General features: G+C 43.2%; 1 pseudogene; it reads left to right on the top strand.

Annotated features, from left to right (window-relative positions):
* The first annotated feature begins 662 nt into the window (after window positions 1-662).
* LOC139909841 (uncharacterized) overlaps window positions 663-22,160 on the top strand; it is a 24,780-nt pseudogene continuing 3,282 nt past the window's right edge.

Below are 22,160 nucleotides of genomic sequence, written 5' to 3'. Positions count from 1 at the left end.
ACTTGATCAGCACCCATCTTAGACACTAACGCTCCCTTAACCACCCGGGATCCTCTCTTATCCGAAAATTCAATTTTAATAGGATTCTATTTCCATCCTTTTCAACAGGTTTAAACAGGATGATTTGGTCTAAATAGAAAGATCTCTCATTTTCCCAGTCAGTGTTGGCAGACATGGAACCCATGTATCTGAAAAGTAGAGAGATAATTGATAATTTAATTTACTACATAATGCATTTCTTTTTAGCAGTTTCCAACAACTTCGAAATAAAGAACACATTAACAACTAAGTTCAAGACGCATATCTCGCTTCCCTTATGTTTTGAATTGTATTTGGTTAATATGCATTTCAGTCATTACATTAGTTTAAATAAGCCTTTTAGTCCAGTGGTAAGTAAACTGTGGGGTAAAAAAAATCGATTCTAATGTTTGAGAACAAGTATTACATTAACAAGATGTCCTTATGTGATTAAAGCAACAATACTGAGGCAAACTAGAGAAAAAAGTTGCCCTGTGGGGTTGATTATTAAAACAGTTGCTCATAGCGGCTTGTACTGCCAGCATAGTTTTAGCTTCTGTAGCAGTGATGGACATGTTTCTATCTTACATGTTGCAGATGGGTATTTTAAAGTCTGCTCACTCACTGACACTGTGTTTTCCAGGATGTGTCGGCTGACCCTCCTCTGTGTGCTGCTGGCCTCGTCCGTCACCTGGGCTCGGCCACAGCTCCCTCTCCTCTCCTCACAGATGGTTGACTTCATTAACAAGGCCAACTCCACCTGGAGGGTGAGGCTCTTATCTACTTTGTCAACCATTATACAATTTAGAGTATTTAGTAAGTTTTTAACTCTACAGAAACTATTGATGTGATCTCTCTGTTTCTATTTTGACTCCACTAATTCCTGCTCCAGGCCGGGCAGAACTTCCATAATGTTGACATCAGCTATGTGAAGGGACTGTGTGGGACCTTACTGAACGGACCCAGGCTGCCAGAGGTGTAAGTTTAAGCTACAGTACCAGTTTACTGCATGTGTGTACAGCATGACACAAGCCCAACCAGGTGACAGTCAGCAGGTTGCTCAGTGACCCTGCTCTCCTGTCCAGGCTCCACTCTGTTGAAGGCGTGAGGCTTCCAGACAGCTTCGACGCGCGCCAGCAGTGGCCCAGCTGTCCCACGATCCAGCAGATCAGAGACCAGGGTGCTTGTGGTTCCTGCTGGGTAAGACAGACCTGAACCAACAGAATAGAATAGAATAGAAACATTGCTCTCTGATTGAGTGGGAAGGGCTGTAAAGGTGAAATGTAGTTAAAGAGGCTGATTTGAGGAAGAAAAAACAGATTATTCAAGTGGATTTAAGAACTATCTATCACGTTCTCCCAACATTGTTCCCTCTGTGTTTCCCACAGGCCTTTGGGGCAGCTGAGGCAATATCAGACAGATTATGTATCCAGAGTGATGGTAAAGTCTCTGTGGAGATCTCTGCTGAAGACCTGCTGTCCTGCTGTGATGAATGCGGCATGGGGTGAGTACAAGTGTGAACGAGTGTGTACGTGTGTGTTTGTGCTTGTGCGCATGTATGCGTGATTTTTTATTTTTACCAACCACTTCAAAATGAATCAAAATCATCTCCTCTTACAGGCACATTCAGTGGTGGAAAGTCCTACTCGTATTGTTACTTTGCTGATATTTTAAGTAGAAGTTAAAGTACTGGTGTAAAAATCTACTGAAGTAAAAGTAAAAAGTAGCTCATTTAAAATATAAAAGTTACTGAGCTACTTTTTAGAAAAGAGAACTTTGTTATATGTGATCTTTTCCAGGCAATTGTAAAAGGACGAGAGTACAGAGTTCAAGCTCAATTATATTAATTGGAAAAATTGGAAATTACAAATAAAGTGCACAAATGAAGTAAAGCCATATTCTTCTCTTCTTTGCTGACTGGCCGTTCACTGTGAATGGCTCCTCAATTTGTAAATTTACGGTTTCCAACTAAATTTGTCCTCTGTAATGGATATGATTTAAAATGTAGTGAATTAAAATACTTCAGTAAAAACATACTTAGGTCAAAGTAAAATGCATGACTTTAAACAATACACAAAAAAGCTACTCAATTACAGTAATGTGAGTAAACATAAGTTAGTTATTCCACCCTTGGGCACATTGTTAAACATAGTACTGGTGGGTGCATGCAGCATGTGTATATCTGCCTGTGTTTGCAGGTGTTTTGGCGGCTATCCCTCCACTGCCTGGGAGTTCTGGGCAAAGAACGGACTGGTGACAGGAGGGCTGTATGACTCCAAAGTTGGTGCGTTCATCATAAAATCTGGACTGAAATCACTTTATAACATCTTTCAGGAGGCATTACAAGAAAGTATTTAAACTGATAGCCATTGTGTGTGTGTGTGTGTGTGTGTGACAGGCTGCCGGCCCTACAGCATCCCCCCCTGTGAGCATCATGTGAACGGAAGTCGTCCTCCCTGTAAGGGCGAGGGGGAGACTCCTAAGTGTGAGCAGCAGTGCATCGATGGCTACTCCCCGTCCTATCAGAAAGACAAACACTTCGGTATGCTGTCCCTCTTGTGTCCTAGAATGGGAGAGTGCAACATTTTCTCAGTGTCCAAAAACAGATCTCTATATATTAGTTAAAACCATGATGTTTCTCTTGTGTCATACCATGGAAAAACAGGTAAATTTGCCTCAGACGGACCTTGAAAATGGCCCAAAATTGTTTCTGCCCCACTCTTATCAATCAATCACTCCATCAATCAGTCATCAAACTGTTGTATTGATGCTGACAGTGTTCTCCTCTACAGGTAAGCGTACCTACAGCGTCCCGTCCAAACAGGAGCAGATCATGACTGAGCTGTACAAGAACGGACCGGTGGAGGCAGCTTTCTCCGTCTACGAGGATTTTCTGCTGTACAAGACTGGTGAGGCTGGTTTCACTTCACTGTCACATACACTGCATGCTGTATAACATTTACACACACACACACACACACACACACACACACACACACACACACACTAAACTGTGTGCACGCATGCCAACACCTCCTCTCCACACACACCAGCATGTAAACAAGAGAGCAGAAGCAGCCTGGTGAATTTGATGGTGAATCCTCTTCTCTGTCTGCCTGCAGGTGTGTACCAGCATGTGACGGGGGAAATGTTGGGGGGCCACGCCATCAAGATCCTGGGCTGGGGGTCGGAGAGCGGGACGCCCTACTGGCTGGCCGCCAACTCCTGGAACACTGACTGGGGAGATAAAGGTACGACACAAGCAGGGGCGGGACTGGACAGCATCCGGTCTCTGATTGGTCACACAAAGTAGAAAACCAGCCCATGTCAAGTAGGGATGGGACGATCTGCTTATCTCACGATACGATTCGATACGCGATATGGGGTTCACGATTCAATACAGCCACGATATGATGTAATAAATTAAAGTTCAATAACAAAGTATGACTGTGCAGAATTATGTTTATTTCTGAGCCACAAATCTTTCTAGCAATGGAACTGGCTTTCTAGAATGTAAACACAAAAATGGCATTACAAAGTGCAAATAATGTAATTTGGATGGAGAGCTTGTGAAATTGTGATGGTCAAGCTTTCTCATTTGTGATTACTACAGCAGAATAAAATGGAGCAAATATCACGATTATTTTTTCTGCCCCACGATACGTATTGTCACATTTTTGTATTGCAATATATTGAATTTCGATATACTCTCCCATCCCTATAGCGTCAAGTCGTATTTTTTAAATAATAATTAGCCAGTCAGGTCAATACAGTGAGCGCCTGACAGTTTACACAGTTGCAGTAAGTTAAGTATTTAAACGTCAGATCGATGTACTTCTCTGTGATTGAGAACTTACAGAACCTCGCACTATCTGAAGTGTTGTGTCCTGATGTAGTAAACCGCACCCACCTGATATTTTCAAGGAGGCTGAAACAAATGCCAATCATTATTTGAAAAGACTGTTTGATGTGGCTCTGGTTCAAAATACATGCTGACAAAAGTATGAAAGGCTGAGTGGCGACAGCATCAATTACTCTCTGTACCTGTTGGAACAAAACCACAGCTCTCTCACCTCACTGTTGGTGATGCCTGTGGCTTTGCATCAGCTGTGAAGAAATGTTGGTTTTAAATCATATTTGTTCTTGTTTAAGGGTTCTTCAAGATCAAGCGTGGAAATGACGAATGCGGCATTGAATCAGAGGTGGTTGCAGGGACTCCACTCAACTAGACATGAAATGAGTCCTGCAGACAACTTGCCAATCAAGTCAACTGAGGAATTTGACAAGGAAGACCACATTTAGTGAGAAAATGTACTGAATATTTACATTATTTGGTAGATTTCAGTTCATTGACAACTTCTAAGGCAGTAAATTGCACATCATGGTAAAACTATATGTGCTTGCATGATTTTTGTTCTAAATAAAATTGTATGTTCACCTGTATGTTCAGTGACATCTATTACTTGATACTGCTGTTAGTTTAATAAATCCACTCTGAAGTGGATTTAGGCCATGACTGAGATATAAAGCATTGGAGGTAACAGGTGTGGGAGGATATTGAGTGTCCTTTTCTCTGCTTCACCATCAAGCTCTTTAGAGGGGACTGATGAGTATTTATCTTACTCAATTCAATTCAATTCAATTCAGTTCAAAGTGTCTTTATTTATTCCACATGAGGCAATTTAAAGGACAAAATTAAAAGGTACAAACAACATTAAAAACAACACCGAATAAACATATCACATAACAAAAACATACAAGACAGGACAGATTACCATACACTTACCATACCATTTACATATTTGTGTTATTAAAGTGCACAGGCTGAAATTATAATAGTTTACAATTGTCCAGCGTTAGAAACCTCACAATTCTGATTACATTTTTTTGGCTAGTGCTAAAAGATTCAGGAGTTGTAGGTGTTGGTAAGGTTTGGAGGCTGCAACATATAGGCAGAGGAAAGATGAAAGTATAGCTGTACTTTTATGGAGAGTTAACTGAAAGCATACCTGAGAATTTTCGAGCGAGACCATTATGTGAAACATCAGTTTAGATGCTTTATGTGTCATGAATGGACATGTTGTTTTTCACTGTAGATGGGCTGTTTCTCGATATGGCAAATGGGGAGGAGATAATTATAATGTCAAAGACTGTCATCGGAGCAAAGAGTGTGTTCATTGTGAAGGGAGTTGTGATGCAGGGTAGAAGAATGTCCACAAAGCATTAAAGAGTAAAGCAGTAGCAAAGCACCAGAAATAGCAATGGGTTGTGCTTTTATTGCAATAGTACTGTAATAACCTGTGTTGTGGAAGCTTAGAGAAAATCATAGAGAATGAAGATGTAACAGATGTGTCCAGCCATGAAAAAACAAAAACAAAAAAACACTGGAACTGGAGAAAGGAGGAAGGAGTCTCCTATTTGTAGAACTGTCTGGCTTGATCTAATTGAATGCTCATTGAAAATGTGATTCAGAATCAGTGATTGCAGAATCATGAGGAAACTCTTCTCCACAATACTGACCTGCTTCCACGGTTGTAAGCCAGAATCACATCATACATAAGAGATAAAAGTGTGACTTACTTGATCTAAGATGGTCTATAGGGGGTTCAAAAATGTAAAAGTCTCTGACCTAACCGGACCTAATTTACCTATGGAGGGCAACAATATGCTGCTGCTGAGAGAAGAAAAAAGGAAAGAGCTCTCACTCTGCCTCCATTTCCAGGTTGTCTGTCCAGGTCTGTTCTGGATAGCTCTTGTGTTAAAGGACAAGTTGTGAGATATTACCTACTTTTTGCAAGTGTTATGCCTACATTAAAAACATTTAAGTTTCAGAAAAACACAGTAAACCCAAAATTAAAATGTGAAATATTGCTCAACATCAAAATTACACCTGCCTCATCAGTCTAAATCACAAATTGGGGATACAGCAGAGAAGAGAATCCCATCTCTAATAATTGAAATCTCATATCTCATCATCGATTTGCCTGAAAAAATGAGTGGCTGAAAGAACGGTGGGTCAGACATACAGTAAGATTAAAAAATACATCTAGTACTTAGCTATCCACTGTGTCACATCAGCGCTGAGGAGACCTTGACAGTGCAACGAACCTAAGAGCATAAAAGCTGTACTGATCATGTGCTTGGTCGGGAGTTGGCGAGGCTTATGGGCATTGTAGTAGGTGTCATGGAAACGTATGTTAAATAATAAATATAAGCTTGTTTTTCAACACAGAGGTTGAAACATTCACAATCACTGATGATAGCAATCATAAATGGAGCCTTGCTTCACCTCGTAGAAGATAATAAACTATACTTGATACAGAGCGGCTGTAACCAACAATAGAATGAAGTTGGATGGGAGGCTAACATGGACAAAACATGGGACAATCACTTGTTGAACCACAGTATCACGTGGCTAAGCAAAATTGGAGGAGAATAGCGCATGCGTGACCGAGAGGTGGGACAGTTTTCTTTTAACTATGGAGTGATTCTTTTCTAAACAGACGATCTTTGGTTAGTCGCACGCAACCAGGAAGCCATATTTCCTAGAAAACACACCGGTGAATTACAGGTGGATAACGGCGTAGGTCATCGTTACCAGGGTTGAACAGGTTGAACAGATACGTGGAGTGGAGGAGTGGCTGACAATCACCTCTTTAGATGGTGCTTATCAAGGCAGGTTTGCGGAGTTCTTCAGCTTCAGTTGTCCTAACCCGTCTGTTGAGTGGTGTCAGTTACTTAACGTTAGCTAGCTAGCTAGCTAACCTGCTAGCTCTATGTGACTTACTACCACCTGTACCAGCATCGACCTTGTGTGGCTGCTGTTTTTGTTTTACCAGAAGGTATCAGGGTATTTCTATCTTGTCAGTCAGATAGCTAGACTTGGAGTTTACCCACTGCTATGTTTTTATCACACTTGGAGCTATGGAAAACATATTCGGAGTGTTTTTCCAGACCTTACACGGTGGTCATCTGCACCTTCAGCGCCGCACTGTGCTACCTCTGGGGCCGCAAGGTCCAGGTCAGTCCGCGGCTGGACCGACCAGCCGCCCGGGGCATGGTTTTCTGGAGGATTGTCTTCTCCTGCAAGGCTTGGGGCATTTACTTACCTCTCGTTTCCCAGCTGACACTCTCTGAATTATTCAAATTTCTGTTGGTGGTGGCACTTTGTCTCTCATCTTTGTTTTTTTGCTCAGCAGGTGATCAGCATTTGATGCCAGGCTCCTTTTTTTCCACATAGGCAGAATCCTACTATCAGAGAATGTGGGCTTGTAGTGTTTTCAACTTAGGTGGTTGTGTATTTGGCTATATTTCCCTTTTCCCATCTCCTTTGTGTTTTGTATCGTGTGCTATGGATAGGGGTGTTTTGCTTGACACACACACACACACACACACACACACACACCCACCCCTACCTAACTGAGCTTCATGCCTCACATACTGTCCGCTCTTTCCCCCCTCACACTCACCCATCTAGTTTTACAGGCATTCTTACAGTTACTAATTTGGTTTTCCTCTGCATACTCATACCTCCTCTGTTTCTCTTGCCTCTCAGACACCAGTCCTGGTGTGTAGCGATGCTTTCCGCGTGTTTCTCCAAAAGCACTGCCCTGTGGTGGCTGAGCGCTTCTGTCCCACTCCCTGGTGCTGGGGAGGCCGGCTACAAACCCTGGTCCAAGTCTTGCTCAAGTCCAAACCGTCTGTCACCTATCGCAAGTAGGATGAACCTTCTGCACAAGATCTTCTGTCCTGTTACACTGCTCTCGCTGGCTGACGCCATCATCTAATTATCTGTGTTTCAGTCAAATACCATCTATACAGCCTACAGGATGATTCTATAGAGCTGTGTTGTACAAATCCATTCCTTTTCAAACAAGTTCCAGTATTAAATAATACTCTGTCATAAACTTGACCAGTTGAATGAACCAGTTCTTTCTTTCTTAACCCTTTTCTCTCTCTTGTTCTCTCCTTTCATCCCCCAGTGAGTTGATCCGTACGGCCGATGGTGGCCAGGTCTCTCTAGACTGGGTGGACAACGGGACCAGTGCAGCCTACCCAGAATCCTCCACTCGGCCCACTGTGCTGATCCTCCCGGGCCTGACGGGGAACAGCCAGCAGCCCTATGTGCTCCATGCCGTCAGCCAGGCCACCCGGCGAGGCTACAGGTCAGCCACACTCCTCAGCTCTCACCTTACACCTTGGCCTGTACTGTATCTGTATGCACAAAAAGATAGTGACTCAGTGCTTGTGGTCTTATCAATATGTAACTGTACTGAGTGTGTACCTAAGAAGAAATATGGTGTTGAGGGGTTTTGGCTGCTCCAGCCATTTTCATAGATATTTTCTCTCCTAGATGTGTGGTCTTCAACAACAGAGGGTTCGGAGGGGAGGAGTTGCTGGTAAGTAGAACGCTCAGCTAATGTGTTATGGACTGGTCGCACAACCGCATGCTAACCGCAACCGAAGATACTTCACTTTGTTAGCTTGCTGCAGTTCAAATTTGTTCAACTTTGACCTGTGAATTTTAATGACTCACCGATGATCAGCCAGTATGAAAGCAGTGGGTTGACCCCCAACATGGAGGAAGTTCTCATTTTAGCAGTGTCTGGTTATTACAGTGTTTTATCGGTGTTATAGCCAAAGTCGTCTTGGTCATGACTCAAGTTCAACATGGCTGGCTAGAAATGAATGCAAGTCAGTCCTGCCTCTACTGCCCAGTTCCAAAAGTCAGCTACTAGCACTACACAGGCGAAAAATGTATCATTTCTGGTTTTCCAGAGTGTGCGAATAGGCTTCACTTGGCCAATCCTGGTGTGACCAGGCTGAGGCTCCCAGTCCCAAAATTCATGTCAGAGCGTATGAGATACAGGAAATGCCAAGGCTACTATTGAGGCCAAGAATTATTAAAGGCTCCGCTTATCTCCAAAGGTTATTGAAAGTACAATATAGCAGTTCATACACAGTTTGGCACTGCAACACCATTTGTAACACTGCTCCCCTCTCTGTCCTCCTGCCCCCCTCAGACGCCCCTCACCTTCTGTGCAGCCGACACCTCAGATCTCGAGTGTGTCGTCCTCCACGTCAAAGAACTCTACCCACAAGCCCCTCTGCTGGGTGCTGGTGTATCTTTGGGAGGGTGAGTTGGTGCGCCATGTAATGATTTACGACAGCCTGCTCTTCTCAGGTCAGGGTGAGCGTTAATAATTATTTTATGGCACGTGGCCTGTGTGTTGCCTTCTCATCTCTCCTGTTCTGACAAATTCTGTTTTCTTTCTCTCCCCCCATTTCATTATCTTTCCTCCTTGTCATATTATTGTCACTTGGCACGTCTTCTACTGTTTTCTCTTTCCCCTGCTCCCTCACCAGCATGCTGCTGTTGAACTACCTGGCCCGTAAGGGCAGCAAGTCCGGGATGGAGGCGGGCATCACCTTGTCCGTCTGCTGGAACACACTGGAGTCCTCAGCCTCCGTGGAACAACCGATCAACTGGCTGCTCTTCAACCGATACCTCACCATCATCCTGTGTCACACCGTCAACAGGTCAGATGACTGGTGGTTCGCCCTGACTTTGTTCTCATTAATTTCTGGATTTAGTACAACAAATGGAAATTGTCGACTTGACATTTTTAAAATCTGTTTCTCACAGGCACAGGAAGATCCTGGAGAAAGTAGTGGACATTGATTATGTGATGAAGGTAGGGCCTGCTCTTCAGTTCACTGCCCCACTAGGTTTAGTTTTATTCTACTGCCTGACAAAGTTTTTAATCTCTCTTTACTTCTGTACCTTGACGTATGTATTATTGCTCCTCCTCTCTTCTTGATCCGTCCCTTCTAGGCGCGTACTCTCCGTGACTTTGACGAACGCTTCACCGCTGTGCTGTTTGGTTACAAATCTTGTCTGGAGTACTACAACGATGCCAGCCCAGACTACAAACTCCCCAGGACAGCGGTGCCCATCCTGTGCCTCAACGCTGCTGATGACCCCTTCTCCCCCAAACATGGTGAGGAGTCAGTGGGATAAGCGGGATATTTTAGTCTCGATGGTACAAAGGCTGTCTTGCCTCATTCTCTCACTAAATCTGACTCCCCTTCTTAACCTATTTCCCCCCAGCCTTCCCATTGGCCCTCGCCCAGCGCCTGCCCAATGTTGCCCTGTTGGTGACAGCCCATGGTGGACACATAGCCTTTCTGGAGGGCCTGTTCCCACGCGGTGAGGGCTACATGGACCGCCTGTTTGGCCAGTTCATCCAAGCAGTCTTTGACCACCCGGGAGAGCTGAAGAGGGCCTGCAGCGTCAAGGACGAACAGATGGGCTGACCGTCTTTCACCCCATCGCGACCTCCGTCACCCTGGCCGCTTTCTGAGCCTGAGACTGACTACCAGAATGAAGGCGGAGTCACTGGCATCATGGGAGTAAAACAAAGGTAGTATGATGATTCTGCAGTGGCGTTTTCACCCCAATCCTTCAAAAAGAACCTTCGTGAAAATTTTCATTGCATGTTTATCAGTTCTCCTACTCCAGAGATGGCAGTGTCTCCCCCTCATCTACACACTGAATGACCAACTGTACTTTCTGAACCTCATGATTGCACTGCAACTCCCTCAGTCTACCTCCTCATGGTCTCAGGTTCTCACTCATTGACCAATCAAAGACAGTTTAACACAGTAGAGAACTCTGAAATCGTGCCGTTGAAGCCGTTTTCCATGTATTCAAGATATATCAGAGCCAACTAACAAGCTGAAGCCTTATATCTACGCACAGTAAGGAGATATGCTCTTTTTCTATAGAATGTCAATTGCTCTTAAGCAAATTTGGTTCCCCACGCCATTCTCCAGTCAGGCCGGTGCCATCCCAACTTCAAAGGCCCATCCTGGCTACTGCACTTAATTCTCCTGTTTTTTCCGGTTTCTCTCTTATTTTAATTCTTTCTCCTGCTGAGCTTCTGTGATGAAATTTTCCTGTTAAGCTCCCGTGTTTCAGAGCAATTCTCATTTACCGTTGGTCTTAACGCCAGTCATTTGTACTGGTGATTTAGGCATCACATTCTTCATTTGCATTATGCGGTCCAATTAAAGGAGCGATATGCGTTAACAAATTATGTAGAAAACGGTGCTCTATAAATGCCTTCGCAGCAAGTTTTTATTGGTGGTAATCCACAGAGACTACATGTAGTCACAATGACTTTATACTGATAAAAACAAAATGCACAGATCATTGCCTGTCAGAAAACTCTTGATTGTTTGGACCATAAGCATTATACCATGTGAAGATGGTAGTTTTAGAAATTTTAATGAGTATGAAAATTAGGATAGTAATGTTGTTGTCCTTGGTTTTGAAGTGTTTTTTTGGCTCATATGCTACTGTGGGGAACATAGGCACAATAATGTGGTTTTGCTAGGCTTGTTTTTCTTGTGTGTAAGATGCCTCAGCTATTTTTACCCCTCCAAAGAATTTTAACAGTTGGTGCACAAGGTGCTTCTGAGTTTATGTTTATGATAATTTACTTTTTCGATTTGTTTGTCATTTGCGCACAATTATTTTGAGGAAATGGGTGATAGATTATATAATTGAACATCTACCTTGTCTGGTTTGTAAATGGAGCTCTCTGTATCACCGCCTGCAGTCTGCTGTACCAGGAAACCCAGGGACCATTAAGATTATCTCCTCTATAACACTATTATCCATGGCACACCTTTTATAGAGTGTTCAAGTCTCGTAAGTTTGGGGATAAAAATTAAAAATGATAATTTTCCATAGTAGGCCGAAATGTGAAAAACATTGTTTAATGGATGATTGACGTTGTGTCAGTGTTGGCTCATAAGATCATGAGAAGTTTTTAGATCTCCTCATTGTCTAACTCTCTGCCGGGTTCCAGATATATTTTGGCGGCGGGCGGGACTTAAACACTCTATATAACTATTCATTCCATATGGCAAATGGTTTTCTGATGCATAGTTTCTAGTTATTATCAGAAGGTTTTTGTCTTGAGACAGACTTTATTGTTCTCGGATACAGGATTATAAGTCTTTGTATGACTTAATTTGCATGGCAGCAAAAAGAACAGTGCTACACTGCTGCTAGTGTCCCTGTTCCGTTTCAACTGACTTCTACCTACATACGTATCAACTGCAAGCTCTGAACCAGTTCAGAAATTGACTTCAATATACATTCTGGGCTCCACAGTTTTCTCATTTTATATAGTCGCTGTCAACTACATAATTATTTCACAGAACTGGGGAGAGAATGCCAAATGTAAGTCTCTCAAAACCAGCAGGGAACACCAGTAGTGGAACCCTCCTGTGCCATCTCCCACATTAGTGCCAGTAACCGAGTGTGTCATTACTCTCTGGTTGTCCCTTTACTGGTGGCTACAGTAGTTTGACTGGACTTTGTAAAGGCAGGTGCTCCTGACTGTGACCCATGGGTGAACATATTGACATGGACTGTAGCTAATGGTGCTAAATGTTGGCTTTTGCCCAGTCAAAATGAAAGATTGTTTCTTCAGTTTTCATCAGGGTCATTTGCTTCTCACAAATGTTTACTTGTTTGCTCTTTGCAGTTTAGCCTTTAATTGCTGTGTATTTTGTTTAATGAACATCAATATCTGAATAACCTCATATGTAAGAAGTGAAATAAGTTGCATTTGCTGTATTTGATATTTATTCTTTGAAGTAAACATACAAATGCACCAGTATTGTTTTTTTTTTTTTTTCATAGTCACTTCAGTTTGAGGTGTAATAACAATCACAGTGTGATGGCAATAACAGTCAAGTTTGACCTTTCAACTGTGGCCTCTGTGTGCAATCTACCGACCTTCGTGTGTTATGGACTTTCCATTTGACTGCACATGCATGTAAGCTATTGAATTCCACTTGTATTTAAGAATATCGGTAATAAAAAAAAAATACGAATTTCACCCGGTGATGTCATTTTGTTCTGTATTTGCTTGAGTGATGATAAGTGGACAGATATCCTCAGTAAGGAGAAACTTATTTCCTCTATCAGCCTTGTTTCTCATCAGTGTCATCTGCTTCTATTTATCAATGGCAGCGCCTCACTCACCCTGGGCTTGTTTTGATGGATACGTACCACCTTGTTGGTCTTACTGGAAAAATGTCATGCAGTAACGCATGCGTCGCCTGTCACAGAGTTCCCTCTACTCCCCCAGCCGAAATCCAAGCTCTTTTATCTCGGCGGGTCATTAATGCCGTTAGAGATTGATTAACCAGAGAAGGTATCAATAATTAACTGGGCACAATAAAGGCACACACCCTCTGTCACAATGCGAACCCTTCAGCCTCATTTAGATTCGTTTAATGACGTCGGGGTCTGGAAAACATCCAGTGGCGCTCGCTCCTTGTGGAAAAACAGAGCCCAATAAAGTCGGCACTTTCCACCTCCTGCAGATATGATCAGTTAGTTGTCATAGTTGCCCTCTGGCAGCCGGCACGGATAAATTCCCTCAAGTCCAATCAATTTTTAGTGTTTCCGAATGTGGTGCTCAAGAGGAAAGGTGTTAAATCACTAGCAGTGTCGCTCATCATGGCCGTATCGTCCAAAACTCCCATTGTATCATGTTAATGCAGACTAGAAGAGAAGGCTATATGTAGAATTTGGTATCTGTATAGTTTAGTTTCAAGGTCTGGAAGAAGACATCTGGGAAGAATAAGTTTCATTGCCTTCTCTCCTTTTCTGACTCTCTTCTTCCCACTTTCCCTTACTCTTTCAGCCTTCCTTTACAATGAATTTATTCCTCGACCTCCCCATTCCTTATTTATGCCTATGCACTGCAATTTTCTCAGATCTCTGTCTTCCACCTCCGCAGGAAAGAATATATCATTGCAAAATATATGTTGGCATGAAAAAGTCAGAATTCGCAAGTCAATACTGCAATTACATTTCAAAGTAACAAAACAGCTCATTAAATTCATTTTTGAGAGTGAACAAGTAGCCAAGCACCAATTTATTCTGCCATACACAGAAAATGGTTAATTGCTGAAAAATGTCAAGTTTTCAGTCTAATTAAAATGCTATGAAACTATACCGCACTGCAAGATCTAGTTAAGCACTGCATTTTGTGAGCTGAGCATATTGTTATACCCCAACTTCAGCTCCTCTCTCCTGTCCATCCTCCTCCTCCTCCTCCTCCTCTTCCTCCCTCGTTCCCCCTGTATTCCTCTACCTGGTGTGATGGGAGGAGCCTTGGGGTATGGTTAATGATTCAACACCGGAGCTGCTGAGATTGACAGATAGAGAAAGAAGGGGGAAAGAGTGAGTGGAGAGAGCGAGAGAGAAGTAAGAATAATAAAGGCAGGGGAGTAGACATTGCAATGTAAGGTGAGAGGCAGTGTGTGCAGCGGTAGGGGATTGAGTAATGCTGGGGAAACGGTGAGATAGCAGGCGGTGGCCGTATGTTTGCGTCTGCACAGGTGTGTCCGGTCTGCGCACAGTCTGGGGTCAAGCAGAACTCGGGCCACGACAGCCGTATATATCGTTTTCTACTGTTGACAGCGGATCTTCTACGTGGGTCGGGGTGATTATTTGGCTCCCAACATCCATGTGGCCTTCATAGGCTGGACAGAGACTCGTCCTCTCTCCTCATCCCTACACAGCCTACAGGTGAGTGTGACTCTGGCTAGTCTCTCTACATATTGTTGCAGTGTCTTTGAGTCCTTCCTTTAAGTCATGTACAGTGAGCTCCATAGGCGTTTGGAGAAGCTCCCTATTTTGTCAAGTGGCACAATGACTATGTGGTTAAAAGTGCAGATTGTCAGCTTTGACGCCATGCAAACAGTCACAGTGCTTTGCGTGCATGGTCTTCCCATTTCAAGGTTCAAAAATTATATTAAGATTATAAAAACTGATTTTTTGCATGTAGCCAAAATTCTTCATGTGCAATGAAAGAGTGCAACCCAAACACACCACCAGACATTTGGTATCTTAGTTTCAGATGCTCCCCCCAGCGTTTTTGTCTTTCAGTGTATCTTATGAGAATTCGGCTGCAGTTACACTTGGCTATGAATTAGTCATGAGGCAGTATGGAGTACAGTATATGTTGGCTATTTGAGTGTGAGGGTAAGTGCTGTGGAGTGGAAAGACAGACATAAATAGATTTTTTAGAGGTTGTTTCTACTAATTTCCCTTTCCCCTTCCCTGTCCCTCTTAAAATTAGTAGGAGGGATTAACTGCTAAATGAATTCATGCTCATGTAGAGAAGTTGTTGATTTCTAGTGAATGTTAAGAATTTGTCACTACATAGTAAATATGACCATGACTTTCCTGAGCTTTACTCTTTCAGAATACTTCAGCCATCAGTGGAGGCTGAAATTCTGCACTTTCACGTCCAAAATAACAACAGCATAGAGCCAAAGCAACAATACGCTGCTGCCCAGCTACTTATGGAATGCACTATACACACACTTTCAGTTGGCGCAGGCTGAAACTGTAAACTAAAAGCTTGAGTGGCAATCATTAAAAGGTCGACCCTCAGGCACTTAAGGTTATCATCCCAATCTGCCCTGCTTGTCTGTTTCTATAGCTGCAAGCTCCTAGAAAGCTGACAATTTGTGTGTGCATGCGTGTGTGTACATGTGTTTGTGCATGTGTGTATGTGTGTGTGTCAGGGTTAAAAAACACCCAGAGGAAGATTTAAATTCCGATGTAAAACATTTTGTCACAAAGTTTGTTCCCCGTGAAAATTTAATGACTCTCAAGCTCGCCTATTTCTTGCGTCCTATTGTACTAATGTACTGTATCGTATCATCACATGCTGCCGTCTTTGATGTTTTCACTTGAACTGAGTGATTAGTCTTATAGGCAGATCAAGTCTCCTCCTTCCTTAAGTTTCTAAAAAGTTTCGTTCCACCAGTATGTATCACCCTCTAAGAAACAATCCCCTTTCGTAATGGAACAGGAGCCATTTTCCATTTCCCCTCCCTCGTCTTGTTGGTCTATTGCTCAGTGACTTTAAGATTAGCTTGAACATCGTGTCTAATCTCTGAGCTGTCCAATGTTCAGGGTGAGGGACAGGCAACCGGGGTCACGTGAGGAACGGAGTGATTATAGGCAAACAGCTCGGCCAAGCCTGCCTTCGCTGAAGCGGATGTGTGTGCTAGGTTGATTGGTAGAGTAACCTGCGGACCTGTGTTTGTATTGACGCTAGTGTTTGGTGTGTCAATACAGGCATAAACCTCTTTCCATTGACAGCAAAATGAGAACGTGAAGTTGCCTCGTTATCTGGGCTTTTGTAAACAGATCAATGGAAACAGCACTTGGGTAGATAGAGATATTGTCAGGAGTGTTTTGTGTGTGTGTGTGTGTGTGTGTGTGTGTGTGTTCGTGTGTGCATGAGCCGGCTTAACCCATCCCATGCAGTAGTGTCAATGGATTTGTGTGCATGCATATATCAGACATGAACCCGCACTCCCACAGGAGCATTTGTTGGGTGTTTTCACATGTATGTTTTTATGCGATTCTCAAACTTTCCACACAAATCAGTGCAGCTGCAGTCATGTGGCACACACAGTTTCACACGCTACTGAAACAGCGCTCAAGCAGAGGAAACACACACACACAGTCTGCAACAAGGGAACCATTAATGAACAGTTCAATGACAGGTTCTGTGCCAGTGTCTATCTCACATAAAAGACATCTTTTGCAAAAGCTGGCAGGGTGTGACAGCATTCAGAAAGCACCCTGTTGACCGTCCATCATTAGTCTGCATTATTCAGCGGAGCTCTTGCTGTGTGCAGGTAGTGGAGTTCAGAGCCTGGTGAAAGAGGCTGGGATGCTGATGACATATGGGAGAAACAGTCAGTGCAGTTTCTTGCAGTTTCTGGAATTATGCTAGCATGTGTCTGGGGCCTTGTGTGTGTACTGTATGTCTCCACTGTATGCAGACTCATGCATGCTTGGCGTTGTCTGTGTATGTGTGTGTGTGTGTCTGTGTGTGTCCAGGTGTATACGATGATGAATTTGAGCTTATCCTTACATACCTGCCGTTGATTGTGTTGACTTTTGTCTGTTTTAACCCACTCTGTTAATTCCTATTATTAATTCCTCCTGTATAGTATAAACCCCTTCTTTGTCATTTGTTTCCTGCAGTCATGGAGAAGCAAGTGGAGGAGCTGAGACAGCAGCTAGATAAACAATGTCTGATCAACCAGGAGCTGCAGAGACAAAACAAAGACCTGGGTGGGTACAACCACAACTACCATCACCTTTATGCCTATTACCATCACCATCACTCTATTACCACGACTATGACTGAAACAATCAATAATGTTGGCTGTAGACTTTGAAAAAAGCCATGTTTAAGACTATACAAGTGATATATTGAATCCATTTCAGCCGTGAAGGGGGCACATGGGTGATGCAAGAGAAAATGCAACGCAATATTAGCACAGTGTTTTTAATGTTTTGCATAAAGTGTTTTTTCTCCTCTTTCATCCTTGCAGAAGAGCGACTCCAGGAGAAAGAAAAACTGCTGCAGGAGCTGCAGAGTCAATATCATGACCTAGGTAAGAGGCCAACATGGGCACAAAGGGCATGGGCACACACACACACACACACACACACACACACACACACACACACACACACACACACACACACATGCATACAACAAGTTAGAGATCAGATGGAGATAGATGGAGATAGAGATCAATTTTCAACTGAAACATGATAGCCATTTTCCTAAACTGTCCACCCTCCATCCCTTGTTTGTCCACTTCAGAGTTTCCCTCGCAAGGCAGTAATGTGATCGACCCGGAGGTCAGGAAGAGCCGTGCGGCTGTCATGGCCCCAGAACCGATCCCCGAGAACCTGGAGATCACAAGCACCAGGGTCAAGAAAACTGCCAGGTTAGTAATCAGTACTGCTGACAAGATATCAATCCCAGTAAGTGTCATTTAATGGAAGCTATATCCTTCAATCAGAAAACACAAAACCAAACACAGCAACATCAATATAGACTTCTTAAGTGAGGCTGAATCATATTAAAAATTGACTTCTGTCACCTTCCATCTCCAGTGAGACGAGTCTGATCGTCAAGGCCATCCAGAAGAACGACTTCCTGAGTCGCCTCGACGACGAGCAAACAGCCATGATGGTCGATCTCTTGGTGGCATCTGACTTCAGCCCCGGGAATGAGGTCATCAAAGAGGGCTCCGAGGGGGACCGAATGTACATAGTGGCAGGTAGGGATGTGTGTGAGTGTGTGTGTGTGCATCTTTCTGCCTACCTGTCTATGGTTGCATATGCTTGAGCTTCCCTTCCTGTGTCTGTTGTTTTTTGCATAATTGTGAGATACAATAAACACTGTGAACATAGGCTGAAATCCAAGGCACTCTGTTTTGATAGTAGAAGTTAAAACCCTCTATTTTACACTGGCAATCTAAAAAGTTGAAATTGACTGACACGATCCAGCCTACAGTTGTAGTCAGTTGTACTTGAAAATAAACTGAAAATAAAATGAACTTCTAAAATAAAGGATTTCAACTTTTTCCATTATAACAGAGAGCCTCAGATCCTCTTTGGCTTTGGATAAATCTTTCTAGTACCCACTCTGAAGTTGATTGCTTTCTGCCACGCACATATCTGCTACCAAATAGCGCTCTAAAATCTTTGCTCTTTTCTAAATTGTTGACTCTGTTCATCACTGCTCTAAATCCTCCATGTTTTCCACTCCGTGCAACTCCACCACTCTCTGCTTCTCCCTCTCTCAGCCGGTGAGCTCCAGGTGACCCAGGCAGGCCGCGACCTCCGAACCCTGACTAGTGGCGATGTGTTTGGGGAGCTGGCCATCCTGTACAACTGCAAACGCACAGCAACAGTCAAAGGTCAGCCTCTGTTATAATGACCCCTATAGGGACATATCATCTTCATGCTGTAGGTATAAATAGGAATCTACTGTATATGGAGTGCATTTATTGTGCCACAGAGTCTTTTGTGTGAGATATTCTATATAGCTATATAGCCTTGACTTCACCTCTCATCTCTCTCGCTAATGTTGCAGCAAAGACAGTGGTGCGTCTGTGGTGCATGGAGAGACAGACCTACAGGACCATCATCACCAACAAGTCCAAGAAGAAACGGGAGCAGCTGATGGGCTTCTTGAAGACGTGAGTAGGCTGTATGGACTGAGCTGTGTGGCTTGAATTCATTTTCACTGTATTGCGTCACACAAACACCATCAAGACCGCAGTGATTTCTAACTGTGTGTTGCTGTGTTTTTTTACATGCTGTCTCAGGTCTCGCACTCTAAAGGATCTGAATGACGTCCAGTTGTCCAAAATCATTGACTCCATGGAGGAGGTGTGTACTTTTTATGTCCCGTTGTGTACTTTGAGTGTGTTCTTGGAGTCCCATTCCCTGTTACAAACCACTGTCAAGTGAAAACTTCGTAACTCCAGTTTTGGTGATTTTCCGGTTATAACTTTAGTTGACGGGTTACATGCTCCTCTATGGTGCTTATGAAACCCTTTCAAACCCCATTGGATGAGCTAAAAAAATGCATGGTGGTTCAGCTAAAAACAAGTCTGTTTTTCTTATTTCCTGAAAAGTTCACACTCTGGAGATACAAAGTTTCAGCGACAAAATGTTAATTGCTTCTCTTCAGGAGCCAGGAGCTTTCAAATTACTACAAAGCTAGCATTTGGTGTTATATTTGTAGCTTCACCTTTTCTTGTAAATCAAAGATTATATTTTCTATACAAATATGTACAGTGATTTTTGTGCCAGTATATGAAATTGCCTCCTAATGTGCTTGTCACTTTTGTCTTTGCTTTCCCAGGTGAAATACCAGGACAAGGATGTTATAGTTCGAGAAGGAGATGAAGCAAACACATTCTACATCATCCTCAAAGGAGAGGTAAAATATCATATTGGGTTTACAAACTGGCATCCATTTGTCTTTGTGACAATGCAGTATTTGCATCATTTAGTTTTCACAGGGTTTTGCACATGTTAAATATGATACCGACATGTGTGTATACTCTTTCTATCTCATTTTCACCCTCTCTCCCCCCCCTCTCTCTCTCCCCCCCTCTCTCTCTCTCTCTCTCTCTCTCTCTCTCTCTCTCTCTCTCTCTCTCTCTCTCTCTCTCCTCTCTCTCTCTCTCTCTCTCTCTCTCTCTCTCTCTCTCTCTCTCTCTCTCTCTCTCTCTCTCTCTCTCTCTCTCTCCCCCTCAATGTGCGTATGCCCTCAGGTCCTGGTGACTAAGAATGTGAACGGGCATCAGAAGCAGATTCGTAGGATGGGAAAAGGGGAGCATTTCGGGGAACAGGCCCTCATACGGTAACCATGGCAACACTAATGCCCGAGGACATCGGTGGAACGTTGTGCAGCAGCGCCGGCTCAGTGCACCTTCCTCGGCTGCTGTCATCTTTGACGTTCGGGCTGTTTAGCCCACCGGTTATCTTCCTAACTGTGAATACTCATGGGCTGTCAGTGAGGAAAATTAAATAAAAAAGCATGTATACGGTACATCTTTGCAGAGTAGAAGCCTGTCGAGCTACCTATTGGACATTTTGACAGTAGATAGATGATGCCAGTCCTGTTTCAACAAAACAAAACATAAAAAGGGAAATATCATAGTTTCCAACAACTGCTACATACAATGTTTCAGTTACATTTTTGAGAGTTAAAATTCACTTTGGTCGTATTTATCATATCACCTCATGTTTTGGCCATACTGAACCAAAGTGAATAAGTGGATTAAGACTCGATTTTCAGAGAAAATGTATTGCATACTGACTCCTATAGCCATGTATAATAGCAGTAAAATAACATAATACAGGGTTGACATGTCTAACGTTGTTCCACCTGCAGGGAGGTCCTGAGAACTGCCACCTGCCACCGCTGACGGCCCTGTTACTTGCTTTTCCATTGACAAGGAGTGAGTCTGATTCAACATTAGATCCCAAGTGTGAATGAAAGTCCTGATAGTCTTGTTCAGTCAGGATTTGTAGCACTTTCTGTGGTTTGGCCCTGTAGAGAAAGATTCTTCCAACCAGGACTTTACTGTTTTCATGTCTGTTTGTGATAATTGCAGCTGTAAATAGGCCATGATGATTGATTGATTGACAATGCCTTATCTTCATATCCCAGGGTATTCGAAGAGACGATTCCCGTTGAACACCTGGAGCTTTTTGATGAGTATGTGATACAAGAAACGTTTCATCTCATAACCATTACCCTCTTACCCCCTTCATGGTCAGAATCGCTCTTCGTTTTAATCCCATCTTGACTCTCAATTGTCTTTCACCTCCAGCTCCAAGGTGCTGCAGGAGGCAGATGCTCCAGAAAAGTCGAGGTGAGGGGTTGAATGATGATCAAAGAATGGAGATAGGCCGTGGACGATAAGTAGAATTGATGGATACAGTGTGATAGGTTGAAAGACATAACAGGTGTCACAGTAACATGAATCACACAAATGAGTGCCTCATGGATCTGAAATTAAATAGTGAGCAGAAGTTAAAGCGCCGTCCCTCGAGGTGATCTGTGTGCAATCCATTTTTCCCAAGGTTAAAAGCATTCTGTGTTTCTGTCTCTCTCTGTTTCTGTCTGTCTGTCTGTCTGTCTGTCTGTCTCTCTCTCTCTCTCTCTCTCTCTCTCTTTCTCAGTCCCACCTCCTCTCTGAAGTTTAAGGACCTGGTCCCTGTGTTGTACCAGGAGGGTCGCTATCTGGGAGAGGCTGTCACCCTCGGAGTGGGAGGCTTTGGCCGTGTTGAGCTGGTGTGTGTGTGTGTGTGTGTGTGTGTCTGTTGGTTTCTTTGTTTGACCACTGCTCAGATATTTGCTGTTTGAAACACTGGCTGGATTATTCAAACCCAGATTGGAGTTTTAGTTATAAACGTTTCTTGGAGGCAGAGCTGCTCTGGAGGTAGAAATAATCTTATTAATTCATGTTTTTTCTGGTTAGATAACATTAGACTGAAGCCCAGTTAAAAAGACAAGAGGTAAGAGAGCAGGAAGCTAATAATATGAAGCCTAGCACTCTTGATACGAACTGAAAAAGCTAGCTAGTTAGCCTAGCTGACCTTGCAAGTTCAAACTAGCTGATAGCTGTTTAGGTAAGATAGTTAGCCTGCTGACCATGAATTCTGCTTTCCTGAAAGACCAGAGTTTTTTCTTTGCTAG

This window comes from Centroberyx gerrardi, chromosome 18 (assembly GCF_048128805.1).
Source record: "Centroberyx gerrardi isolate f3 chromosome 18, fCenGer3.hap1.cur.20231027, whole genome shotgun sequence".
NCBI lineage: Eukaryota > Metazoa > Chordata > Actinopteri > Beryciformes > Berycidae > Centroberyx > Centroberyx gerrardi.
Note: the sequence above shows the minus strand (reverse complement) of the source record. Positions and strands in the feature narration are given on the sequence as shown.